We start from the raw sequence: 15,685 nt of genomic DNA, 5'->3' as shown, positions 1-15,685 counted from the left end.
TTTTGTTTTCTCTAGAAGTTTTATCTCCGAAGGTAAATATAAGAATATGTTGAAAAAGTCGCGTGAATAAGAAATTGAGCTGTCTGCTTTATTTTATAAGTTTGTGAGAAAATAACCATTCACCCCTGTTTGACTTGGGTTTAAATATTATTTATTAGGATAAAGAAGAAAGACATAAAAATAAGTTATTTAAGTAATTATAAATGATAATTAATTAGGTAATTCTGTCAAGGGGATAAAAATAAGAGAACTTCTCAGCTGTACGATTCTCTAATATTTTACAAATGACGTTTTTCATTATTTACAAATGAAGTTTAAAATTATCTTAGCATTTCTGAATACATTTTACTTTAAAAATATAATTGTCGCTACAATACAAATAATTTAACAAGAATCTCATAAACATATAGATTACCAATAAGAAAACAATGTCCCGTTTTTATTTGTACATTAACTTTTAAACGAAACATATATTAAGATATATTAAATTTACAACCGTCAAAATTAATTGGTGATCCTCAGTATGAATTTAATTGTGCTGTTTGTCGACATCTTTATGGATCGTAAACTTGGTCGATTCTTGTGATTTAATTCGAATTATTTTCTACATAATTATTGTTTTAATTAAAATACTAAAGAGATACAAGAAGAGGGTTCAATGTCCTTAAAGTATAAGGTCGATGAAAAATTCAAATTTATCGAAATAGTTTTATCGGTTTTTGTTTCTCTATTGAGTTTTTAGGGTTCCGTAGCCAAAATGGCAAAAACGGAACCCTTATAGTTTCGTCATGTCCGTCTGTCCGTCTGTCCGTCTGTCCGTCTGTCACAGCCGATTTACTCGGAAACTATAAGTACTACAGTGATGAAATTTGATGGGAATATGTGTTGTATGAACCGCTACAAAAATATGACACTAAATAGTAAAAAAAAGAATTGGGGGTGGGGCCCCCCATACATGTAACTGAGGGATGAAATTTTTTTTTTCGATGTACATACCCGTGTGGGGTATCAATGGAAAGGTCTTTTAAAATGATATAAAGTTTTCTAAAAAACATTTTTCTTAAAGTGAACGGTTTTTGAGATATCAGCTCTCAAAGTCGTAAAAAGTATGTCCCCCCCCCTCTATTTTTATAACTACGGGGTATAAAATTCTAAAAAAAATAGAGGTGATGCATGCTAATTAACTCTTTCAACGATTTTTGGTTTGATCAAAGTATCTCTTATAGTTTTTGAGATAGGTTGATTTAACTGTAATTTATTATATTTGCTGCTACGGAACCCTTTGTGCGCGAGCCCGACTCGCACTTGGCCGGTTTTATTTGAGTTAATTATAGTTGCTTAAATTAAAAAGACTCAAACTTAACAAGTTATGCAATGCACTTTATTGTTTTATTTATGACTAGCTTTCCGCCCGCGGCTTCGCCCGCTTTTTCAAAGAAAAACCCGTTCCCGTAGGATTTCCGGGATAAAACCTATCCTATGTCCTTTCTCGGGTATCAAAATATCTCTATACAAAAATTTCATGCAAATTGGTTCAGCAGTTAAGGCGTGATTGAGTAACAGACAGACAGACAGAGTTACTTTCGCATTTATAATATTAGTATGGATTTTATTCATGTTTTCTTGATGTGGCAATACAACAATGCGATGCCTAGTGAAAGAATGCCGAACAAACACACTCTCGCATTAATAATATCAGTAAAGATTATGCACATCATCTCTTACAGTTCACGTACACAACAAATCAATCGTTATAAAAATATTTAGCTACCTTTGTCCGCCATTAGAAGCAAGGCTATGCCTTAAGGCGTGAATCGGGTAGAATGACCTTTTAATACCGAAAATTAACTCTAGTTATAACCGTTTTTCTTCTTAGATTCTTAATGTACATATCTAAAAAAAATGAATATTAAAGTTTCGAATATGATAAAGGGCATGGTTGTTTTAATTTGTATATTTTACAATCAGGTTTTTTGGAAAAAAATCATGAACTGAGGTAGATTTTTGGACTTTAAACCAAAACGCTAAGTCAATATAACGTCAATTATTGTAGTATTTTTACAGTGTGTTTATGAAATTGAAACACAGGGCATGGTTGTTTTAAATTTTGATTCCATACCCAAATATCATTTTAAATAATTTTTATACGTACTTTTACTACGGTAGATTCGCGCCGGTCCCCCGATCCCGCCTTGTAAATCGTCGTCAAGGTCGCTAGCCCCTATTAACGCCTTAAAGGGCGAGCTTGGTAGTACTCACTTTGTATTCTGAGCCATCAAGGCCAGCTGCATTGCAATTGGTAACCGATACATCGCAATTAACTATTGCGTATTTGATGCTCTACTGAAGTTGTTAATGTTGTTTAATAATATGATATACAGAGTGTAAGTCGACGTATTCCGTATTATATTATAAAATATTATTGTATCTATAATAAAGAAATTAGCATTCAGAGAAATTTCTTTCTGAAGAACCAGCGACAGAAAGTATTGATTATCGTACTCAAAAACAACGGAGCTTTTAAATTTATATGTTTTAATTTTCTACAGCAATAATGTAACATAATTCAGTGTGATTTTCAACGAGATCAGTTTTTAGGATAATTCGTTAATATAGTAAAGTTTTTCCTTCCTTAATACCGCCATTCCTAAATATAATAAAACTTTTAAGTCCTTGCTTCTGATATTTGTATTTCGAGTTTCTTCTACAAATAAAAATTAAAGCATTTCGACCCTTTATAAACCGCACAATTTAAAGATTACCCGAATAAACCGATGTCGCGAAGGGAGCCCGATTGAGGTCGAATAGCCTCAAATATTGAAGGTCCGTAGCCTTGTTTGTTCAAAGTAAATATTTGTTAAGACTCTTGCTATTTCTTTGAACGATACGGGTAAAGATTGTGATTTATGACGTTTACTTTTTGGGTCAATTATCAAGGATTGATACAATTGGCAAGGGGATTCATTCTAATAGTATAACTTTTTTTAATCGCCTGCGTAAATTTTTCGGCTATAAAATATTAATCAGTCAAAAAAATGCTAAACGTGAACTTAATGTTAAATCCAAGGGCGGATCCAGCTTTAGTGCCAGGGGGGGGTCACATAGACGTGGTCAATTTTCAAAAGCTATATTTTGGTAATTTAATTGATACGTAGATTTAAAAAAAATTGGTCAAGTGCGAGTCGGATTGGCGAACCAAGAGTTCCGTACAAACATTTTTATATGTTTTAATATTAAATTTATGCTTTTTGCAATTTTTCCTTTATCTGTGCTATAAGACGTAAGTTTCTATTAAATAAAGATTAAATATCAAGATTCTGTGTTCACGGAAAGTACCCTGTAGGTTTTGATTCCTGGCAACACTTGCGAATGTTGATAAGCATGAAATGTATGTTTTAGCAATTTTTCCTCCATCTTTGCTGACATTGCTTTTAACCAAATTTCAGAACTCTGTGTTCACAGGAAGTAGTACAATACCTATAGATTTTGATTCCCTTGCGATAATGTCGAAATTTGCGATAATTTACGGCATAAACGGCTGTATCTTTTGATTGCGTTGGCTTATAAGTTTGATTTTTTCACAGATATAAGGAACCGTAGATTTGAGTATTCGGTATGAATTTCAGATTGATACCTCCACGCGTTCCTGAGAAAAAGGGTCTTGATAGGCAGACAAACTTGAAAAATATATATTTTTTGCAATTATTCCTGTATCTGTATTATAAGATGTTGCTTTGTACCGAATTTAAAGATTCTGAGTTTACGGAAAGTACCCTGTAGGTTTTGAGTTTTGATTCCCTTGCGAATGTCGAAATTTGCGAAATTTTTCGGCATCTACGGCTGTATCTTCTGATTCGTTGACATAGAAGTTTGATTTTATTATAGCGTAAAGGTATTATAGACTTGAGTTTTTGGTATGAATATCAAGTTAATACATGTCAGCGTTCATGAGTAAGAGGGTTGTAAGTTAAATTTTTTTTTAAATATTTTTTTATATTATAATCTAAGGAAAAATTCATGCTTTTCGCAATTAGTAAACAAAGTCGTTGTATCTGTGCCTATGTCCCTATGTATGATTAAATCTTTAAAACTACGCAACGAATTTCGTTGCAGTTTTTTTAAAGATAGAGTGATTCAAGAGGAATAGTATATAATTTATAAGGTTTTAGAGAAAGCGGGCGAAGCCGCGGGCGGTAAGCTAGTCTGCGTTATAAGACGTTTGATTGTACTAAATTTCATGACTCTGTGTACTCGGGAACTACCCTGTAGGTTTTGATTTCTTAGGGAGTGTCGAAAAATTTCAGCAATTACAGTTGCATCTTTTGATTGCGTTGGCTAAAACGTTTGAATTTTTCACAGCATCAAAGGACCGTAGACCGTAGGATTTCGACATTAGCAAGGGAATCAATACCTGCAGGGAGCACCCTGTCCCGTAAACACAGTCTTGAAATAGAGTAAAAAGTATCGTGTTATAGCACAATGTAGTAATAACTGCGAAAACCCTAATTATTTAATTAAAATCAATAAAAATATATTTTTTAAATAATTTAAACTTACAATCCCTTTACTCATGAACATCTACATGTACTTAATTGATATTCACATCAGAACTCAGGTCTATAATAACTTAAATCTGTTATTTAATTCAAATTCTACGTCAACGCAATCTGAAGAAAAAGCAATTAGAGCCGCATATTCTGTAATTCGCAACTAGGTACTTAGTTGCAAGGGAATCATCAATCAAAACCTACAAGGTACTTCCCGTGAACACAGTCTTGAATTTTGGTTAAAAGCAACGACTTAAGCACTTACAAGCACAGATAAAGAAAAAAATCCTTTAAACAAAATTGTAAGATACAACATAATGAAAAAATATGTTTGCTCGGAGTCCTCGGTGCGCGAGTCCGACGCGCACTTGGCCGATTTTTTGTTGTAATTTGACTGTATTTCTATTGTTCATTTAAAAAAAATTTGCTATTTTATGTCTTATCCACGAACTGGGATATTTCGATATTTGAGGTTTTGTGTGAAAAGTGTAACAGCAAAAGTTGTAGAAAAAAGATTAATTACATACAACTTTACCATTACACTTTATTCCGCAGTTATAGTTTTTTTTTTAAATCGAAAAACATATTTGTCCTTAAATTACGACCACAGGTCGACCCTAATAAACTTTTTCTATAATTTTTGTTATATTCTCTTCCGTTACCGTTTGTAATTGATTTCATTGTTCTATATTACTTTTATGTCTCAAAATTCAATAAAAACATCATATTGAACAGTATTAATTTGTTAATTTAAAAAAAGTTAATATAAAATTAGTGGTCCACTTAGGTCGTGGACCTAGCCCAGGGGGGGGTCATGACCCCGTGACCCCCCCCCCCTGGATCCGCGCTTGGTTAAATCTGTAGGTATGTACACTACTTTAGACATTACATTTCTGACATTAAATAATAGTTTGTTAAAGCCTTACATATCCTTATACTGTGTAGCCACAATTTATCAACTGCACGGGCTGACCCCAATGTTAACTTTAAACTGCACATAAGTTTAGCTATTCGACTTCAATACGAAATCTCTTATTGTTTCCGCCATAGCCCTGATTACAGGCGTCCATTTTACCCCTAGCCATTGTGAGAATCCTTTTATAGCCGGCTATTCGGGATAAGAATTCATCTCTTTTGTTTTTCGTTTCAATGGCGGCCATCTTTTTTCCATCAGCGTCGATTCCTGTTGTGCCGTTTGAAATTCAAATTTCGAATAGTGCTTCCCGCGCATTTGCTATTCATACTTTTTTATTGTCGTGGCGTGGGAATAGTTAAATATTTATAGACACTTTTCTACAATTGACACGGAATAATAGAATTTAAAATGCATTTAATTTACATATTTTGGGGCTGGTTAAAAGGAATAGAATAGTTGTTACTATTTTTAATAACCTTTAAAACTGCATTTTAAAATACAAACCAGATTCCGGCTTGTGTTTAATTCAAGTTTGTAGTGGAACTATTTTAAAGCTAAGTCTTTGTTCTTTTTATATTCAAAACCCGCATAGATCCCGTTCCCGTGGGATTTCCTGGATAAACCTAGCCTATGTTGCTCAGTGAAGATGCAGCTTTCTAATGGTGAAAGAATTTTTGAAATCGGTCCAGTAGTTTATGCGTGAAAACCATACATACATACATACATAATAACATAATTACAAACCTTTCCTCTTTATAATATTAGTATAGATTAAGAACCTACTTAATAATGCAGTGTAGGTGTGTAATGTACTTATGGCTATACGGCTATGATTATCATTATTGAAATGGTCCGATTTTTGCATTTTGCATGTTTTAAGTACAATCTTCTTTGAAATTATTTTAAAAATCTCTAAACTTTTTATCATCTATACGAACTGACTCGTAACGTCAGATACCTAAGTGTAAATCACAGCGTAAACCTAAAGTTACATTGCCACGAGCAGAAAAGAAACTATATTAAATTCCAAAGCACTTCCCGCAAGACATTCTCAAATTTATGAAAGAAAATTTGTGTAACGATGTGTGTAACTCGCGAAACGAGTGTAAAACAATAAAATCCAGATTTTGGCGGGAAGCCAACAACGTTTGTGTATCTCTGCGAATATATGTTACAACTCAATTGTTTTCAAAAGTTCCTCAACGACATGCTTTGTCACAGACTTAATATGGCTGTTAAAATGAAAACTAAGTAATTCCGCTCGAAATTTACTCTTACACTTTTCAGTTAATTTAGAGCGTCGTACCGTTTTATTAAGTGCGCGTACTTTTGCACAACTTTGTTCATATGAAATATGTTTTAAACACATATGTTTAATAGTTTTTAATGAATGTACAATGTTCGTATTTTATGCATGTAATATGTTTTCTTTATTTGTAACTAATAGCTAGGATTGAACTGAGATAAAAAGTATCCCGTATTTAAAACAGGTTATCGTGATTTATATTTAATATTAGCGGTCCGCCCCCGATTTGCCCGTGGTACATATTTCGCAATAAAAGGTAGCCTATGTTCTTTCTCAGGGTCTAAAATTATCTGTGCCAAATTTCATCAAAATCGCTGCAGTAGTTTGTGTGTAAACCATACATACATAATTACAAACCTTTCCTCTTTATATATTAGTATAGATTAATACAAATAGGTTAAAAAGTACGATATCTTTATGCTGTAATATATATTTTTATATTGTGAATTATAAAATAATTTATCATAAAAGCAGCTCCCGCATTATTTAGCTAAATTTTAAACCTATCAATTAACATCAGACGGTTCATAGTACTCAATTATTAAACCGAGCTTAAAATCAAGTGAAATTCAATGTACATTTCTGTAAATTAAACAAGAGGAAAACATTAAACCCTGAAGTTCAGACTTTACAAAATTAATTATTAAATCAGTCGGTTATATTTCGGTCTAGCTTACTTTAGTACTAAAATTTATCTAAAAAGGTATATACTAGTTATAACTCATCGTGGTTTTAAGAATATATCAATATATGCGTATTTTCTACAAGAGTTTATTTTATAAGCAGTCTTTTAAAAAATATCTTTAAGAAAAGGTTTAAAAGGCTTATTACACTACCCGATATGAAGGGCCCTGCATCTAGGGTGGGCGTGTTCCCTAGTTAGTGTGGCGCTTATTACACTTCTCTGTGAATTGGGCCCTAACTCAGTTTATACGCGAATGTCTAGAGAGATAAACGTATTGTTGCATTTTACATTATGCCGCCGTCAGTATCGAAACTTCAAAAAATTGCTGTAGCAGTGGCAACCGTTGACCCAATAACAAATATTAAAAAAAGAAGAGAAAGATCTGGGTGAAAGAGTATTTGCGGTTACGTGAAAAGCTTTCAAATATGCAAATACTAAGCGTGCTTGAACCGGGAGCGTGTTTTAATGAATTAATTAGAGTAGGTGCAATTTGAGCACTTGTTGAGTTTTAAAACAATTAAATAAACAATTGATTTAAACAATTTATTTATTTGTTAACATGGCGGTGTGATCACAAACATTTGGAACTTCCCTTTTAAGTTATATAAACCTGTAGTAGGGAAGTTTGGTGACACCTTACATACAAAAGCAGCCACTCCACGCACTAGTCGCGCGGCAACTGAGCTCCCTAACCGCCCTAAACGTTATTACATTACCCAATCTGTAGGGCGCTTAGGGAGCTAGGCAGATCGGGCAGACCCGATCGCCCTAAATCGGGACACTAACTCCCTAAGTCTTATTACACCACTCTTAGTTAGGGTTAGGGTCCCTAAAAATTGGGTGGTCTAATAAGCCTTTAAAAGTCAGGTATGCAAAGGATAAATAAAAGTCGTTACCGCATCATCATCATCGACTTTTTGCATGTTCTATACCTCTATGGTATTATCGATACTTTTAATCTGAATTAGTTCAACAAGTAGGTAGATTACTTTGTAAGCAGTCAAAGTTATAAGACTATAAAGAAAATATATAGCTACACCTTAACATTATCCTGAAAATAACCATTTTTCTGTAGGCGTGATAAAACACAGTTATTAGAATGCAGAAACGCGCGTCACCTTTATATTCAGTACGGTTTATTGTCGGCGACAAATAGCAAACAACGGCTAACCTCTGCTTGGAATTTGAAAATTCCATTTCACGTTGGAAACTCATCAGAATTCGCTTTGCGTTAAAAGTGTTCAAAATTGCACTTTATTACGTTTGACGATATCACGTTTAACTAGATCTGAATTATTGCGAACCTCCAGTTTCAAGTGCGGAGTTTTCGTATTAAAACCGTTGCCATGGAGACGAAACGTGTCGCAATAACTTCCTACTATGAACACTTTTTTGTGTGAATTTGTCTGACACAAAGCCTTCTACAAAATTTATCAAATATCCATACTTAATATTATAAATGCGAAAGTAACTCTGTCTGTCTGTCTGTTACTCAATCACGCCTACTTGCTACTTTTTATCCCGGAAAAATGATGCAATCCCGGAAATCCCTCTCCCGGCGGAAACCTAGTACTTTATAAATCTCTTGTATTTTTAACAGAACTATCTCGTAGATTGCATAATGTTTTTCTTATAAATGCTATTCCACAATATGTCTTACATTTTACTAAGTTTTGGAATTGTGAAGCGGAAAATTCTTTCAATTCAGACCACTTGGTGCAGTTTGAAACTAGGCTGATTGATTATTGTGGAAAAGTTATGTGTGTTGAATGAGGGAGAAATTTCGCTTGCATTTGTTGGGATTCGTGTTACCGACTTGTTACTTGTTACCGACTTCCTATGTCTATAGTTATGTGACTAGGCAACATAACTATAGACATAGGAAGGATTATCTTCTTATATATAAAATTCTCGTGTCACAATGTTAGTCTGCATACTCCTCCGAAACGGGTGGACCGATTCTCATGAAATTTTCTGTGCATATCGGGTAAGTCTGAGAATCGGCCAACATCTATTTTTCATATGTACCACGGGCGAAGCCGGGGCGGGCCGCTAGTAGGACTATAGATTTATAATAGAAAGGGCGCCAATTACGAGACACTGTGCAATAATTTTCGAAAAAAAGGAAATACTTATAAACTGAAATTTCATTAATCACCCCATTTCATGAACTGTGAAGTTTCCCTGAATATAAGGACTTGAAACAATATTTTTAAGAAAATGCATCAGACGAAGGTTTCTAGTTTTAGTTCACGTAACTGCCTGTTTATTTTATTTAAAAGATTGATAAGTTTACATATTATAGAGCACAGTCATTCCAAAAATAAAATTCCAGTCTACAACATTTCCTCCACTATTATTCCAATAATAAAACAATTCATACATTGCTACTCTTATTTACCCACGTACACAGTCAGGTATACACGAGAAAGTTGCGTAAGCATTCGCAAACATGGCTTTGCTTTCCGTGTCACGGCCAAGGGCCAACCCTCTTCAGAACATCTTGACTGCACATGCCTTATTTACTTGAGAAACTGTTAAACTGTGTATAATTTATACTGTCTACAGTAGGGAATGTTTGTTATTATTGTTAACTAGCTTCCGCCCGCGGCTTCGCCCGCGTCGTGTTTTGATAAAAAGTAGCCTATGTTCTTTCTCAGGGTCTAAAGATTGTCTGTGCCAAATTTCATCAAAATCGGTTGAGAGGTTTAAGCGGGAAAGCGTAACAGACAGACAGACAGACAGAGTTACTTTCGCATTTATAATATGTATTATGTAGGGATTACTTTAACTGCTCTTACTTGAATATGAGTTAACTTTATATTTGGACAATGATTGCTGTCTTTTTTTTGTGTATGTCTTAACCGTTGGTCTTAACTAACAAAATAAATAAAATAATATAAATATGCGCTGTTACTAACACATTTGTGACATGTGTTCTGATTATAAATAAATAATTATAATCCGTTAAGTACACGAATATATTATACTGTGATATTATATAATAAGCGAAATTGTCTTAGTAACTACTGGTTCCGATTAATCATTGCTGTGTTGGATAAGAATCCATTTAACGAGATTATTATATTCCCAAAAATGTTAATTTAATCCTTATGACTCTACTGCAATGTAAAATGATATCAAAGGGAGTTTTAATTAGAAGAATTAATTTGACCATCTGTTTTATGTAAGTCTTCACACTCACAGTTAAAATTTTGAATGGTCGAATTTGCGAAGCTATACAAAAAACAGACAAAGAAATGTTGGCTTCGTAATACGTTCTCTCGAACACTCGTTCGTGCCACGTGCCGGTGTTTGCGTGTATGTTAGGAGTGATATCTGCTGCCGTCGTCTCACCATCCATGAAGCTGACGATCTATCTATTATCTGGCTGCATATTGACTTCAGGCCGTATTTATGCCTGCCTTTATAGATCTCACTGCGGAAATACCGGCACTGACAAGCTCTTCGAACACGTGCAGAATATGTCCGATAGAATTCTGCAGCAGTACCCCTCCAGTGAGCTTATAGTACTAGGTGACTTCAATGCTCACCACTCTGACTGGCTCGGTTCGCGGGTTACCGATCATGCGGGGAGAACGGTCTATAACTTTGCCTTATCCTATAGTCTTACGCAGTTAGTCTCTTCACCTACACGAATACCAGATATAGACGACCACAGTCCCTCTCTACTGGACTTGCTGTTGACTACACACCCAGAAAACTACCAAGTATCGGTTGACGCTCCAATTGGATCGTCTGATCACTGCCTGATCCGTAGTGTAGTGCCCGTCGATCTCGTTCAACGGCAAGGACAGGCAGCCTGCCGCCGAGTTTGGCATTTCAAATCAGCCGATTGGGATGGACTGCGAACTTTCTATGCGTCCTACCCATGGAGCCGAATTTGCTTTTCAACGGACGATCCTAACGACTGTGCCAGTTCTGTTGCCGACGTGGTCCTGCAGGGTATGGAACTCTTTATTCCATCCTCAGTAGTGCCCGTTGGTGGCAAAACTAAGCCTTGGTTCGATCGTGCCTGTTCTAGGGCGTCCCGCCGAAAGCAGGAACACTTTCGAGTTTGGGCTCAGGCGCAGGCGTTATCTGATCCTAACCTTAAATCGTATAAAAAAAAGTATAATTCGGCCTCCCGGGCTTACAAAAAAGAAATTGCCTTGGCGAAGGCAGATTATATTAAGAGGCTTGGACAGAGACTTGCTAGACTTCCATCTGGTACCCGTGCATTTTGGTCGCTGGCTAAGGCGATCCAAAATAATTTCAGTCAATCGTCCTTTCCAACCATGCGCAGGGGGGATCACAGTCTGGCCCATCTTGCAAAAGACAAAGCTGACCTCTTGGGCTCTATCTTTGCAGCAAACTCGACCTTGGACGATAGAGGAACCTCACCACCTTCAATCCCACGGTGTAATACGACAATGCCTGAGATTCGTTTCACACAACGTGCCGTTCGTAAAGCACTGTTCTCCTTGGACACCTCAAAGTCGAGCGGGCTAGATGGCATTTCCCCTACTGTCTTGAAAACGTGCGCTCCGGAGTTGACACCAATATTAACGCGCTTATTTCGACTCTCATATACAAAACGCGTGGTTCCGAATTGTTGGAAGACTGCCATGGTCCACCCGATCCCTAAAAAAGGCGATCGCACTGATCCAACAAACTACAGACCTATCGCCATAACCTCCTTACTCTCAAAAATAATGGAAAACATTATTAACTGCCAGCTTCTGTGTTATCTAGAAGAAAATCAGCTGTTAAATGATCGCCAATACGGCTTTAGACGCGGCCGATCAGCTGGCGACTTACTATCCTATTTAACACACAAATGGGCGGAAGCAGTTGAGAGTAAGGGAGAGGCGTTGGCTGTTAGTTTGGATGTCGCGAAAGCCTTCGATCGGGTTTGGCACAAAGCGCTTCTTTCAAAACTACCATCTTACGGGCTACCTGGAGGATTGTGCGAATGGATTGCCAGCTTTCTCGCGGAGAGGAGCATCAAGGTCGTTATCGACGGATCATGCTCCGATCCTCTGCCGATAAATGCTGGTGTCCCTCAAGGCTGCGTGCTATCTCCTACTCTGTTCCTTCTGCATATCAATGATATGTTGCAAGTTAGCAACATACATTGCTATGCAGACGACAGTACAGGGGATGCTAGCTATACCGGCCAGAAAATGTTCACTTATGTGTTTCACTTATTTATTTTAATCGGTGACGAGGAGCTAAAGCTATTCCCACTTGAACTTTAACTTACCAACACTTACTTAGATAATAATTATAGGTCAATGCTTGGTCAATGTATATAAAATAACAATACCGACTTCTCAAATCTCATTGCCAACTAAAAGAAAGTAAAACAAGAGCTTGCTTTCAATTGGCATATGCAGTAAAAACAGTAAAATCCGAGCAAGTGGGCATTCGAAAACAATTATACCTACAGCGACTCGTAGACACAAAAAACCATCCGGAATAGGGAAAAGTAAAATGTCGGACAGTAAAATTACGTATAGTGCACAAGCTAGTATATAGATTAAGGGCGCTTGTGCACTACAAGGAATTTTACTGTCCGGCATTCCGATTTTTTACGGTCCGGTGTGGCATGAAAAAACCGATGAATTGCTTGTGCACCTGACCGTCTTTACTCGGATCAGTGCGGTACAGTTCAAGGAAGTTTGGCGGTATAATGCTATCATAAATGATTGTTTTTGTATTTTACAAGAAACGAGTAAAAAATATAGAAGGTGAAATATTATATTACTTCGTTATAATAAAAAGTAAAGTTCCGTAAGAGATTTAAAATGCGTGTTTCACTTATTTATTTTAATCGGTGACGAGGAGCTAATTAAGCTATTCCCACTTGAACTTTAACTTACCAACACTTACTTAGATAATAATTATAGGTCAATGCTTGGTCAATGTATATAAAATAACAATACCGACTTCTCAAATCTCATTGCCAATTAAAAGAAAGTAAAACAAGAGCTTGCTTTTAATTGGCATATGCAGTAAAAACAGTAAAATCCAAGCAAGTGGGCATTCGAAAACAATTATACTTACAGCGACTCGTAGACACAAAAAACCATCCGGAATAGGGAAAAGTAAAATGTCGGACAATAAAATTACGTATAGTGCACAAGCTAGTATATAGATTAATGGCGTGCCATACCGGACCGTAAAAAATCGGAATGCCGGACCGTAAAATTCCTTGTAGTGGACAAACGCCCTAATGGCGTGCCATACCGGACAGTAAAAAATCGGAATGCCGGACCGTAAAATTCCTTGTAGTGGACAAACGCCCTTAGTTTGGCACTTTTCAGTTAATTTAGAGCGTCGTACCGTTTTATTAAGTGCGCGTACTTTTGCACAACTTTGTTCATATGAAATATGTTTTGAACACTTATGTTTAATAGCTTTTAATGAATGTACAATGTTCTTATTTTATGCATACTAATACATTAGGTAATATGTTTCCTTTGTTTGTAACTACTAGCTCGGATTGAACTAAGATAAAAAGTATCCCATATGTAAATCCGTAAAACTACTGAACCGATTACAATGAAATTTAGCACACATATAGAGGGTAACTTGGATTAACACATAGGATAGGTTTTATCCCGGAAATCCCACGGGAACGGGAACTATGCGGGTTTTCCTTTGAAAACGCGGGCGAAGCCGCGGGCGGAAATCTAGTGATTTATATTTTAATACCTATATCTAAGAATAGGTTTAAACGGACGGAAACTAGCGGTCCGCCCCGGCTTCGCCCGTGGTACATAATATTTACGTTTTCTCTACATAAAAACCATCCTCGTACTTCAAGGAATATAATAAAAAAGAATTATAGAAATCGGTTCAGCCGTTCTCGAGTTATGCGCTTACCAACACATTTTGCGATTCATTTTTATATATAAGAAGATTATAAAATAATTTACCATAAAAGCAGCTCTACTGTAGGTATGTATTTACTAAATTTTAAGCCTATCAATTAAAATCAGACGGTTCATAGTACTCAATTATTAAACCGAGCTTAAAATCAAGTGAAATTCAATGTACATTTCTGTAAATTAAACAAGAGGAAAACATTAAACCCTGACGTTCAGACTTTACAAAATTAATTATTAAATCAGTCGGTTATATTTTGGTCTGTTTTAGTAGTAAAATTTATCTAAAAAGGTATATATACTTGTTATAACTCATCGTGGTTTTAAGAATATTTCAACGTATTTGTAGTATTATTTGCTGTTATATTTTGAACAGAAAACATAACCATTTTTCGGTAGGCGTGATAAAACAAAGTTATTAGAATGCAGAAACGCGCGTCACCTTTATATTCAGTACGGTTTATTGTCGGCGACAAATAGCAAACAACGGCTAACCTCTGCTTGGAATTTGAAAATTCCATTTCACGTTGGAAACTCATCAGAATTCGCTTTGCGTTAAAAGTGTTCAAAATTGCACTTTATTACGTTTGACGATATCACGTTTAACTAGATCTGAATTATTGCGAACCTCCAGTTTCAAGTGCGGAGTTTTCGTATTAAAACCGTTGCCATGGAGACGAAACGTGTCATAATAACTTCCTAACTTTGCACTATTTTGTGTAGACTTTTCTGACACAGAGCCTTCGACTAAATTTATCAAATATACTTTATAAATCTCTTGTATTTGGAACAGAACTATCTCGTAGATTGTGAAGCGGAAAATTCTTTCAATTCAGACCACTTGGTGCAGTTTGAATCTAGGCTGATTGATTATTGTGGAAAAGTTATGTGTGTTGAATGAGGGAGAAATTTCGCTTGCATTAAATTGCAAAGAAGGACTTGAAACAATATTTTTAAGAAAATGCATCAGACGAAGGTTTCTAGTTTTAGTTCACGTAATTGCTTGTTTATTTTATTTAAAAGATTGATAAGTTTACATATTATAGAGCACAGTCACAAATTCCAGTCTACAACATTTCCTCCCCTATTATTCCAATAATAAAACAATTCATAAATTGCAACTCTTATTTACCCACGTACACATTCAGGTATACACGAGAAAGTTGCGTAAGCATTCGCAAACATGGCTTTGCTTTCCGTGTCACGGCCAAGGGCCAACCCTCTTCAGAACATCTTGACTGCACATGCCTTATTTACTTGAGAAACTGTTAAACTATGTATAATTTATATTGTCTACAGTAGGGAATGTTTGTTATTATTGCTAACTAGCTTCCGCCC

The 15,685-nt window shown here is 35.7% G+C and overlaps 1 protein-coding gene and 1 long non-coding RNA gene across 5 annotated transcripts in view; one reads left to right on the top strand and one right to left on the bottom strand.

Annotated features, from left to right (window-relative positions):
• The window catches only part of LOC149481299 (Ig-like and fibronectin type-III domain-containing protein 2), a 173,751-nt gene that overhangs the window by 79,217 nt on the left and 78,849 nt on the right, over nt 1-15,685 (top strand). The window lies entirely within an intron of this gene.
• The window catches only part of LOC149481301 (uncharacterized), a 74,021-nt gene that overhangs the window by 48,600 nt on the left and 9,736 nt on the right, over nt 1-15,685 (bottom strand). The gene's annotated exons all lie outside the window — the stretch shown is intronic.

The sequence above is a fragment of the Colias philodice genome, chromosome 17 (genome assembly GCF_061535455.1).
Source record: "Colias philodice isolate Cphi_HAF_F1 chromosome 17, ilColPhil1 Martin Lab GWU primary, whole genome shotgun sequence".
Classification (NCBI taxonomy): Eukaryota; Metazoa; Arthropoda; class Insecta; order Lepidoptera; family Pieridae; genus Colias; species Colias philodice.
This window is presented reverse-complemented; position numbering and strand designations above follow the sequence as displayed.